Raw genomic sequence first — 12,898 nt, forward strand, 5'->3', positions numbered from 1 at the left:
GCATCCCTTTGGTTTTGTCGGCATTTAGGACAAGTTTGAGGCGGAACCAGAAACCAGAGCCCAGTCAGAATCAGACACCACAGCAGAAGAGAGGAGTTTTGGACACTGAACCAGGACTTGGGTGTCCACTGAGACAATAAAAATGGACAGAAGCACACAAAGACACAAACAAAACAGCAAGCATATGGTAGTGTTTGGTCTTTAGTGCTGTCCATTGCTACATGCATGATCAGGATGGATGAATGACTCAAAGTGGAAATTTAAAGCAATTTCTTTCTTAAGGTAGCACCTGTTGCTACAACTGTTTGTGAGGAAGTGTCCAGAATGTTTTGTCCAAAAATAATGAGGTGTCACAGGAGTCTGCTGGTGAAGATTCTCAGTCATCCAGGACATGATGAATTCAAAAAGTGTTCAATACAAAAACAACTGGACTTTATTTGTAACAGAAGACGTTTCGCTCCTCATCCGAGGAGCTTTCTCAATTCAATGAGCAGTGAGTGAGAGATTCAGGTTATAAGGCTGAGTAAGTTAAGACACACACATATGTAGATTGGCAATTCATACCTAAACACGTTAACAGTAGGGGGCTTCTTAAAGTCTTTGTTACTCTAATTCACAGACGAGGCCCCTTTGTTCCCATCAGATATGAAAACTGGCTGGGAATCAGTCTTAAAGTTGCATTATATCTTTTTGGAAGTGGAAATCTGAGGCCTCCTCCTCTGTTAAGAGACGGCTTTTCTCTTTTTACATAAATTGCTTCCTTCACCCTCCTCTCAAACCATCTGTGTTCTCGGTCCAAAATGTGCACATTTTGGTCCTCAGAAGAGTGTCCCTTATCTGTGAGGTGGAGGTGGACAGCTGAATCTTGTCCTGAGGAAGTAGCTCTCCTGTGTTGAGCCATGCGTCTGTGAAGAGGCTGTTTAGTTTCTCCAATGTAGAGGTCTGGACAGTCCTCAGAGCTGCAGAGAGCATCATGAAAACCAAGGAACACACCAGGCAGGTCTGAGATACTGTTGTTTAAAGCCAGATTTGGATACAAAAAGATTTCCCAAGCTTTAAACATCCCAAGGAGCACTGTGCAAGCAATCATATTGAAATGGAAGGAGTATCAGACCACTGAAAATCTACCAAGACCCGGCCGTCCCTCTAAACTTTCATCTCGAACAAGGAGAAGACTGATCAAAGATGCAGCCAAGAGGCCCATGATCACTCTGGATGAACTGCAGAGATCTACAGCTGAGGTGGAAGAGTCTGTCAATAGGACAACAATCAGTCGTACACTGCACAAATCTGGCCTTTATGGAAGAGTGGCAAGAAGAAAGCCATTTCTCAAAGATATCCATAAAAAGTGTTGTTTAATGTTTGCCACAAGCCACCTGGGAGACACACCAAACATGTGGAAGAAGGTGCTCTGGTCAGATGAAACCAGAATGGAACTGTTTGGCCACAATGCAAAATGATATGTTTGGTGATAAAGCAACACAGCTCATCACCCTGAACACACCATCCCCACTGTCAAACATGGTGGTGGCAGCATCATGGTTTGGGCCTGCTTTTTGTCAGCAGGGACAGGGAAGATGGTCAGAATTGATGGGAAGATGGATGGGGCCAAATACAGGACCATTCTGGAAGAAAACCTGTTTGTGTCTGCAAGAGACCTGAGACTGGGATGGAGATTTATCTTCCAACAAGACAATGATCCATGACAATGATGATAAAGCCAAATCTACAATGGAATGGTTCACAAATAAACATGTCCAGGGGTTAGAATGGCCAAGTCAAAGTCCAGACCTGAATCCAATCAAGAATCTGTGGAAAGAGCTGAAGACTGCTGTTCACAAACGCTCTCCATCCAACCTCACTGAGCTTGAGCTGTTTTGCAAGGAAGAATGGGCAAGAATTTCAGTCTCTCCATGTGCAAAACTGATAGAGACATACCCCAAGCGACTTGCAGGTGTAATTGCAGCAAAAGGCGGCGCTACAAAGTATTAACGCAAGGGGGCCAAATAATATTGCACGCCCCACTTTTCAGTTTTTTATTTGTTAAAAAAGTTTGACACATCCAATAAATTTCATTCCACTTCACAATTGTTTTCCACTTGTTGATTCTTCACAAAAAATTAAAATTTTATATCTTCATGTTTGAAGCCTGAAACGTGGCAAATGGTTGAAAAGTTCAAGGGGGCCGAATACTTTTGCAAGGCACTGTAAGTACCAACATGGGTATGCACCCTTTTCCATGCAGAAGTTTATATCAACCAATAATGAAATGACCATGAAAATGTGCACAGCCTCACAATAATTTCATAGTCAGTGTACAAATGTGTCTACAGGTCTGGTTCACTGGTGAGCGCCCAGTGGTCGAGCCTTGGCTCCAGGGGCTCAGCCAGATGGAAGGACAGGACGCCACCTCCACGTGGGCCCACCACCTGTGAGGAGGTCCGTCATGGTCGAGTATAAAAATGCTGGGCGGCAGGCAAGGGCGTGTCCATGCTGATTCCTGGCAGCATTACCTAGCTGTAGAGACGTGGACTGTCAGCTCGTTGGCAAGTAAAGAACCAGAGCGTGTGCGTGAGGTTGAATGGTACCAACTAAATAATAGTTGGGCTCAGCAAGTAAACCTTGATGTTTGTAGTGTAAGAACAGAGGTAGGTCATTTTTTATTAATGTTTTTATTTATGTATTTATTGCTTGTTCAAGGCAGCACAGAGTGACTCATCCTAATGAATGGAGGGAGCAATCTTATCCAACACCAGGTGCAATAGTGAAGCCAGGGGGTGGTCAATGGTGACCTTGGTCTCAATAAATTAATCTTCCACCACCTCAAAGGCCACCCCAATCACTTGAGGAAATTATACTTTTAATAAATAAATTAAAAAAAACTATAAAGCATTTTTTCCTCTTATTTTTTCTTTGGTTTCTTCACCCATTTCTTCCTATGAATTTAAGCCCAGACATTTGAACATGTCTGTAAGGGACCTGTGCTAAATGAACTGCATTAGCAACTGTGAAAAGTCTAAACATTGATAACTGATATCAGCAGTTTGCATTCTGATTTAATCAGTGTTCTCCTGTTCTTCAGAGAGAAACCATTCTGAAATCAGGTGTCATTTGTCTCATTTTCTGCTCAGTTACTGTCACATGTTGGTGCCTACCTTACCCTACCCTACCAAATAACATTGCCAATTGATTTGTATGTATGTGAATGTTCTATTCAGTGCCCTGAGACAACTTCTGTTGTTATTTGGTGTTATATAAATAAATTGAACTGAACTGAATTGACTCACAGTGACAACTGTATGTCCTTAACCCAGTACTTGTTAGGATTGTAGGGGAATACATGTACAGGATATTGGACTTCTGGTCCGGTCAAACCCGTACCCTTTAACAGGTTTTACTCTGGACTGGCCTCACCTCAAACATATATAAACCATGAGTTCTTGTAATGAACTTAATTCCTATCCCTCAAAGAAAACACGAAGAATTCGGAATTTAAATACAGTTCTGTAATGTTTATTTTCAGTTTGAATTATGACATGGAAATTATGGAAAATATTGAATATGAATATGAACCAATAATATTATTTTAGAAAGTAAATGGCATATATCTGAGGACTTTGAGAAGGCGATTTGATTCAATTTGGACTAAGGTCTAGCTTTTAACGTTAAAATGTATGTAAGTTTATCTCAGATTCATGAATTAAATTATCTAAATAAACTTAGTTGCACTGTTTCATGGTCCTCTCATCAGAAGGAAGATGTTCATCTCTCATTACCACAGTGGATGCATGAAGGAAGCCGGTGGCCCGCTGTCCCAAAAAGGATGTCGTTTCTTAGGGCTGCAGTTTGTTCGGCTCATACCTTTAGCTCCAGGGTGTTTGAGATTTTTCAGGATGTCCACCATCTCTCAGCTGGACACGTCTTCCATCATATGGCTGTTGTTTCTCAGAGAGTCTCATCAACTCTCCACAACCACTCATTCCATTTGCTCAGCTCAGCTGATGATCCAAAGCCAACTTTCCTCATCGGCTGCCATCTCGCAACTCTCTTGGTGTTCAGTATACCTGGCACCAGGAAGACGGGCCCCTTAACTTTTAACCAATCAAAGGGCTTCTTACAGTAGGAGTATCCCACTGTATAATTAATGTAATTAAAATCTCCCTTCTCAAAGTTCTTCAGAGAAGATAATACAATGACACTTTGTTAAGGATGTGTGACACCATGCTGATACAAACAATATGGGTTTCTTTGAATCAGAACTTCAACTGGGGTGTTAACTTCCTTTAATGTCATGGCGACCAGTCTCTGTTGATAAGGCCAAGTGAAGCTCTTTGATCAAGACCCTTCTTCAGGAGCCTCAAAGTCTGGTGACACAACACAGAAGGTGAATTACACGAAGGGGGTCCAGAATCATTTAACATGTCAGGGTGGTCCCAACTGTAGATTTTAACACACACAGAGAAGGTTAACAAAGAAACTTCCTGTGACAGAGCAGGATGCTCCTTTCGAAAGGATGGGGTTGAGTAGACGTAGTGTCTCTGAGGACATTTGTCTTAAATTTCTTGGAAGGATGGACGCTACATGATTGAAGCAGATGAAGTACAGTAGGTCGCAGAGTTGTGTTAGAAACAAATCAAGTCCAGCTGAAAAGGAACTAAACAGTAAACAACGGCAGATGTTAAGTGCCGTATATATACTGTGGTTAGAAATGGTTCCTGGCTGGACCTTTGTAGGTGCAGTTTGCATGTTTTCCCTGTGCATGCATAGAATTTTCTCCGGATTCCCAAAAACATGCATTCATTGGTCCCTAAATTTTCTAATTTTGAATGGTTGCTTGCATGTGTCCCTGAGATGGACTGGAGACTCAGTGACTGCTGGAGACAGACACCATGCCTAATGCAACTTTTCCATTAGTCCCTGTAGTACCGGTACAGCACGGCTCTACTCTACTCGGTACGGTACAGGTTGTGTTTCCATTATGCTTTCAGTACCGGTTCCAGTGGGCGGGGTTCAAATTGACATCACCACCTCTCACCAGCTGGTGGCGCTGAGACGCTGAAACTGTTTTCAGTACAAGGTGAGAATTTATGTTATTTTGAAGTTGTGTGTATGTATGTATGCATGTATGTATGTATGTATGTATATGTATATATATATATATATATATGTATATATATATATATATATATATACATATTTACATATTTATATGTATATACACACACACACACACACAAATATATATGTACCCACATATATGTGTATATATATTTTTATATATATATATATACATATATATTTATATATATATCACACATATATGTATATACACACAAATATGTACACATATATGTATATGTATATTCATATATATGTATTTATATATGTATATATATACACATATGTATTTATATATATTCATATATATTTATATACATATATGTATTTATATATATATATACATATATATGTATTTATATATATATATATTTATAGATATAAATATATATATGTATATAAATTAAATCTCTGATGAACCAGATTCTACAAAACATTAGATTTAAATTTTTATAGGTTTTCATCATCATTTGATGTATTTGCGCTCATTGTGTCTACTTTTAATGTTCATTTTAGATGTGTGGTTTTCTTTCTTGTTCACCTATATACATTTTGATTACTGCAATTCACTTCTGTTTGGAATCAGTCAGTCCTCCATTGCTCGTCTACAACTGGTCCAAAATGCTGCAGCCCGATTTTTAACTGGTACAGGCTATAGAGAGCACATCACGCCAGTTTTGGCCTCCCTGCACTGGCTACCCATTCACCTTCGGATCCAATTCAATATTCTCATGTATGTTTTTAAATCACTGAACAGTTCCGCCCTATCCTATCTCACTGATCTTCTGCAGCCATATGTCCCACCACGCTCTCTGAGGTCAGCAGACCAGATGCTTCTCTCAGTCCCAGAAACCCGTCGTAAGCTCAGAGGTGACAGGGCTTTCTCTGTTGCAGGTCCACGACTGTGGAATGAGTTGCCACTGAGTGTCTGGCAGGCTCCCACACTCTCAGTCTTTAAGTCTCGCTTGAAGACCCACTTCTATTCTCTTGCCTTTAACACAGTGTGATTTGTTTTGGTCCGGTCTGTTCTCTACTCTGTTGGCCATTTTAGTTAGCTTCTGCTGCTATTTGTATCTGTATTTCTATTTTATGTTTTCCTGTCCGCTGTGCATGTTTGTTTTCTTTTGTACAGCACTTTGGTTGGCCTTGTTGCTGTTTTAAGTGCTCTATAAATAAATTGGTATGGTATGGTATTTTATTTTTAGCTTTGCTTTAAAGTTCTTGTTTTGTGATTTGTACATTTGTGGGTTAAAATAAAGTTGAACTGAAGGTCGTCTCTTTTCTTTAAACATGTTTGAGCGAAATATTCTTGAGAGATCCAATAGTTTTGTGTCTTTTTATGATTTTCAGCTGAGTTAACAGTCATTAAAGTGAAAACAGGATTTCGTGATAAAGCTGGCACCGTTTATTTTATTATTTTTTTAATCTTCAATGCTAAAAGAATATATATATATATTTTTTTTATGACCAGTTCTGCTGGTCTCACACGATCCTCTCCTCCAGAGGCAGGATGGGCAGGCTCATCTTCCCAGCTCCGAGCTCAGCTGGTGACTCGCAGAAGGCCGTTATCAGACCCCAGCCTCGCGTAATCATGATGGCCCGACCCGCGCAGACAGGTGGATAGAGATAGGTCTGCAACGAACGGTGGAAGCGATTTTAAAAAACATTTTACATGTAAAAAAAAAAAAAAAAATTTTAAATCGCTTCAGCAATTTTTTAAAACATTATTTGTATATAAAAAAAAAAATTGTTTATTTAAAAATCGCTTCCACCGTCCGTCCCAGACTGTCCAGTCCGCCTGACTGCCAGGCGGGATCGGGATTCGGCCTTCATGATTACACGCGGCCGGGGTCTGATAACGGCCTTCTGCGAGTCACCATCTCCAGCTTCGCAGTGACCAGCGGAGCTCTGAGCACACAAGGCTGGTATCCGGAACCCAAGCCTCCGAGTCGGCACAACGAAGGATCTTCCGCGGTGACCAGTGGAACTCGGAGCCGGGGAGGTGACGCCCTGCCCGGTCTGGCGCTCCGAGGCTCCGGGGGGATGACCGGGGTAGATCATCAGAGCTCCATCCGGCTTGCTCTAAATTATGTCATCGGCCACCAAGCACAAAAAACACCAGCACGTCAGCATTAGACCAAGATGTTGTCAGTATTGTTTTTAAAATCTTTAAAATAAGTCCAGCCACTGCTCCAGTCCAAGAAATTGCAAATGGCGGATCATTGTTTTGAAAAGTTTCTGAAGGATCCAGTGACTCCGCCCCCGACCAATCAGTGACCGACAGTGTTCTGACGTCACGTTTTAGTACCTCTTCGTTCGGGTTAGGGTTGGAGGGCTGTGATCAGAAGAGTTCAGAAGTGTTGCTGACTGAGGCGTTGAGGGTGATGGGGTGGAGAAAGGCCCAGCAATGGAGTCCAGTGTTGAACCTGTTTGAAAAACAGGTTGGCAGCACAGCGGCTCAGTGGTTATCACTGTTGCCTCACAGCAAGAAGGTCCTGGGTTCAATCCCCAGTTGGACCTGGGGTCTTTCTGTGTGGAGGTTGCATGTTCTTCTCGTACTTGTGTGGGTTTTCTCCGGGTACTCCGGCTTCCTCTCACAGGCCAAAAACATGCATGTTAGTCTGCCTTCAGGCCCAGGCCTCCCTTACAAAAGAGACCTGTGATCTCAGTGGGATTTGTCTGCTTAAATAAAGGTCAACAAATAAAGTTCAGGCTTTTTCCAGCACAAGTGAGAGGCACTTTTTTCATTTTACCCTAATTTGACTAAACTACTAGAGTTATTTCTGTCATTCACATAATCCCTGACTAAATGGAGCATAAAACTGTGAATTGTTTCATTTATTTAATGCTCAGAGAGACAAAAACTCTTTGAGGATATTATTTTTATAACGCAACAGTCTAATCTTACCTGTCTTTACATAAATAACTAATGCCCCTTTTCCATTAGTACCGGTACGGGCCGACTGGACCCTACTTGGCCCGGTTCTGAGGCTTTTCCATTAGTACCGGTACTTAGCACCTGTTACTATTTTCAGTACCCTTGACTCTGTGGTTCTAACCTCTACTCCAGTGGCTGTAACACCTCATCTGACAGTGACAAGAAGCCAGGTTAGACAGCTGGAGGAAAACAACTGAACAAGGATGCAGGTCCTATTAGCACCCAGGTCCTATAAAGTGCTGATCATCCTAGCTGTCCTGCAGGGCATCTTCAACATTGGTCAGCTGCAGGAAAAGGTGCTGGCACTTTGGAAAACTTCCTGCCTTGCGCTGATACTGAGGACCAGTTTCAGACCAGTTTTCTATATTTCTGCATCAATCTGACCTAAAACATAATCAGATTTTCACACAAGTTCTGAAAGTAGATAAAGAGAACCATCCATCCATCCATTATCTTTACCTGCTTATTCCATTTTGGTTCACGGGGTTCGCTGGTGCCCATGTCCAGCAATCACTGTGCGAGGGGCGGGGTACACCCTGGACAGGTCGCAAGTCCATCACAGGGCCACATAGAGAAAAACGAGACAAACAAACATTCAGTCTCTCACTCACACCTAGGGACAATTTAGAGTTACCAATCAGCCTAACATGCATGTTTTTGGTCTGTGGGAGGAAACCGGAGCACCTGGAGAAAACCCACGCATGCACGGAGAGAACATGCAAACTCCACCCAGAAAGGCCCCTGGACCGGGGTTTGAACCAAGGACCTGCTCACTGAGAGGCAGCAGCTCTACCAGTTGCGCCACCGTGCTGCATAAAGAGAACCCAGTTAAACAAATGAGACAGAAATGGTATTGTCAGTATTTGCCCTCATCATGATCAATAACATTCCTGTGAGAACATTCTGCAATGTCCTTCTGCTCATGTTTGTTATGTGTGATATTAACTGTCCCATGTAGTCACTCTTACTGTGACTAGTCAGTGCGGAACAGAAAGAACTGGTTGTTTTCGATCCTCAAGGGTTGATTGATGGTGACGTGTCTTCAAGCAGAGTCCTTGACTCAGATCCACTCCTTGTCTGCAGCGAACCATTGGATGACAGCTCGGACATGGAGGGAGGAGTTGAGGGCTGGGCGGGAGGTTTCTATAGTTTTCTATAAAACTAACGTGTCTGGTTCAGGAGGTTAGAGCAGGTCAGTGTTTCACACAGATGAGAGCACTGATAACAGTGTCGTCTTGATATTGCATGTTCTGTGAATTCTGCACTGCTCTCCAAAGCTTTGTAAATAAATTTGATGAACTACACCCTGGTCTGTTTTTAAGAATCTCCTTTTTTCCATGACAGGTATACTTGTTCATTTATTTATTGAGGAAAATTTTCCAATTGGATCTTAATTTGTTTAACTGGGTTCTCTTTATCTACTTTAAGGACTGGTGTGAAAATCTGATGATGTTTTAGGTCACATTGATGCAGAAATAAAGAACATTTTAAAGGGTTCTCAAACTTTCAAGCACCACGATATCTGCTGCAGCATGATGGATGGTGGTGTAGGCTCTGCTAGAACCATGACCTTTGATTTTTCCAGAGTCCTCAACCCCATCTAGCCTTCTTTAGTGACTGTAAAGCCACTCAGAGTGGGTAAATGGACTGCACTTATATAGGGCCTTTCCAGCTAGGCTGTTCAAAGCATTTTACAACACATCCTGTGACCTCATTTACCCTTCACACACATTCAGACAGCACTCTACTACACATCCACAAGATAATCTGAATTAATAATTCTGTAGAGTCTAATCAGAGCTTTAGCTCACATTCATACACTGATGGGGCACAATGGAGGCAACGAGGGGGCACCACAGCTCTGTGGTCCATCCATCCAAAATTCTCCATGCTACTTCTGAACAAGGAGGAAAAAATAAATCCAACTATACAAACCCTGTTTATTGACACAAAAGAAGAATTTGTATATCTTGGGAGTTAAAATCACGCCAGACATCAAAACTATTGTAGCAACAAATTACGACCCTCTGATTAATGAAGTGAAGGAGTCTCTAAATAAATGGATGATAATGTCCATATCAGTGACTGGTTGTATAAACATGATCAAAATGAACATATTACCAACATTTTATATCTGTTTCAGTCACTTCTTTACCTCTTCTAAAATGATTCTTTGATGAGTAAAACAGTATTTTTAACAGATTAATTTGGAATAATAAAAATCCCAGATTAAGACTTTGCTTGTTGTATAAGAGAGGGGGGTTACAACTCCCTAATGTTAAATTGTATTATTGGTCTGCACAGTTGTGCTCTGCCATGTTCTACTTTTCTAATGAGACACCTCCAGCCTGGGTAAAAAATTAATAAACATCAGTAACAATTAACAAAGTCCATGCTCAATAATCCAGGTATACAATCCAACATTTTTCAGTCAGGTCATCTGGACAGTTTCTTTTTCATTTTTTGCTGAAACGTTTCGCCTTCGATCCGGAAGGCTTCATCAGTGAAGGAAACACACAACACAAAACTGATTCTTCCCCCAACTGGTTTGTTCCAAAGTGGAACAAACCAGTTCTGCTTGTGATAAGATGGTCTCTTTGGTACGCCCCCTCCTCCATTGCCAGCCCTCTTCCTTGCTGACAGTCATGTCAAACTGTTTGAAAGCAACAAAGTCCACTTTGGACTTTGTTGTTTTCAAAATGTTATACACAACTTACTCCACCATCACTACACATCACTACTGTAAATACGTATATTATGTGTACTCTGCCATCGTTGCACCACCTGTCTTAACTTCCACTCATCAGATGCTGTTAATTGCCATTTATCATAAGTGTGTGCTTGCTCAGGATGGGAGACTGCAACAAAGCCAAGATTCAACTTGTCTGCTGGCCTCCTTAGATAGAGAACTTTTCTAATTGGCTTTTATGTATGTGAATGTTCCTGTAAAGTGCCCTGAGACAACTTTGTTTTGATTTGGCGCTATATAAATAAACTGAATTGAATTGAATAAAATCTTGTTCTCTGTGAATGATCACCTTGAAAAAGGTGATGCTAACAATGGGATTAACCTGTCTAAATAAAGGTTGAATGAAAGCTACATTGCTCAAGTCTGCCATAACTACTTTGGTAAGGGAGTGGTGGCGCAGAGGTTAGAGAAGGTGGGCCTGTGATCGGAAGATCGCTGGTTCACGCCCCGGAACCGACAACATCAAAAAATGTGGGTGGGGTAGGTGAAGCACCCACACTTGCCCCCACCCTCATTTGCCCCACCCTGGGCCCATCTGCTCCCTAAACAAGTCTCTCTTGAAAATAAGTTCTCGTTGCTCAATGAGACTACCTGTATAAATAAAGGCTAAATGAAAAAATATATATATGGTAACACACAACTAAAGCTGTCACTGGACAGCCTGTGGTGAAGGTGTGCCTCTGTATATCACCCATTCTACATCAAAAATGTGATGCGTTAATTTTTCTGTCAGTAATTAATCAAACTCATCCTGGAGAACATCTGATTGAGCTCAGCCTTCTCTCCTGACAGTGAAGTCCTAACCAATGAGAAATCTCTTTCAAACAGGTTTCTGCCTGGATACATACATTTAAAGGAATCTGATTAGATAACTGTTTCCATGAATTAAAAAAGTTTCTTGTTCGGATTAGTTAACAGAAAACAAGATAAATTTACCCCACACCCACAAAAAACTACATTGAAAATATAATTTTTTTATAACTTAAATAGTAGTTTATTTTTATGTATCATTTTATATGTGCAGATAAGTGTTTCTCTGAGGTAGGCCCTGAGAGTTCAGTAAGCTCAGTAAGAGTTTTACATTCTGCAGCGTAGCAGGGAAACTTTACATCTCAGCGTAGGATCAGTGATTTATCTGTTCATTGGACTGGCACCTGGTTTAAAGCCATGTTCAAGCCATCATGTTCACAAAATGTTTTCTGCCAGGTAGAGAAGCACTTTTAATATCTGCTGGACAGCTGTGAGGGGATCCACTGAAAAGAGCTTTGACTTGCAAATGCCAGGATCACAGAGTTGTAATGAATGAGCTCTGAAGCTAAACCTTACATGTCTCACATGTAAACCTTACATGCTAAACTTACATGTCACGTTAACGACCATTTGAATAAGACTCCCCGCATTTGTACTCAAGCTAACCAGATGTATGCATTTGTCATAGCAAAGGCTGAATTATTCATGCATCGTAACAAAATGAAAAGCTTTAACTGTGAGCACAGTACCTCTAGCTAACAGCCGAAAGAAAAAAAACATTCATAGTACAGGTCAGCCTGTTCAAGTAAGTAAATCTTATCGATTTCTTCATTTGTCAGCAACATTTTCTTCATGCAGCTGAGGTGGATTTAAAAGCCCAGCTGGAGGGACTCCCTGTTTCCACAGCTGCTGTTTCAGGCAGACCACTGGCTCCACTGGGCTCCATTCTGGGTTGGTTGTGAGGCTAAAATAAGATTAGCTTGACTGACACAGGACACAGTGCTTTGTTTTAGTCATTTACTTTTAAAGTTTGGAAACACTGAAATGTGAGGAAAGGGCCTCTGGTCAAGACGTTGCCCAGTTTTCTCTCTAAACCCGCACCTAAATCTGGTGCATTCCAAATGTGATGAAAACAGTCTGAGTAATCCGCTGTTTACCTTGGAACAAAAAGAGAGTGTGTGTGTGTGTGTGTGTGTGTGAATGTGTGTGTGTGTGTGTGTGTGATGTGTGTGTGTGTGTGTGTGTGTGTGTACGGCTAATCTGCTCCCTCCTCTAGGTGGAAGTGGGGGGGAGGTGTAGATAGATAGATAGATAGATAGATAGATAGATAGATAGATAGATAG

General features: G+C 41.4%; 1 protein-coding gene across 1 annotated transcript in view; it reads right to left on the minus strand.

Moving 5' to 3' along the window:
- LOC119423672 (1-phosphatidylinositol 4,5-bisphosphate phosphodiesterase delta-3-A) overlaps nt 1–12,898 on the minus strand; it is a gene marked incomplete in the record, with an annotated part of 94,779 nt that overhangs the window by 81,605 nt on the left and 276 nt on the right.

Source organism: Nematolebias whitei, chromosome 17 (genome assembly GCF_014905685.2).
Source record: "Nematolebias whitei isolate Nwh7 chromosome 17, NemWhi1, whole genome shotgun sequence".
Taxonomy (NCBI): domain Eukaryota; kingdom Metazoa; phylum Chordata; class Actinopteri; order Cyprinodontiformes; family Rivulidae; genus Nematolebias; species Nematolebias whitei.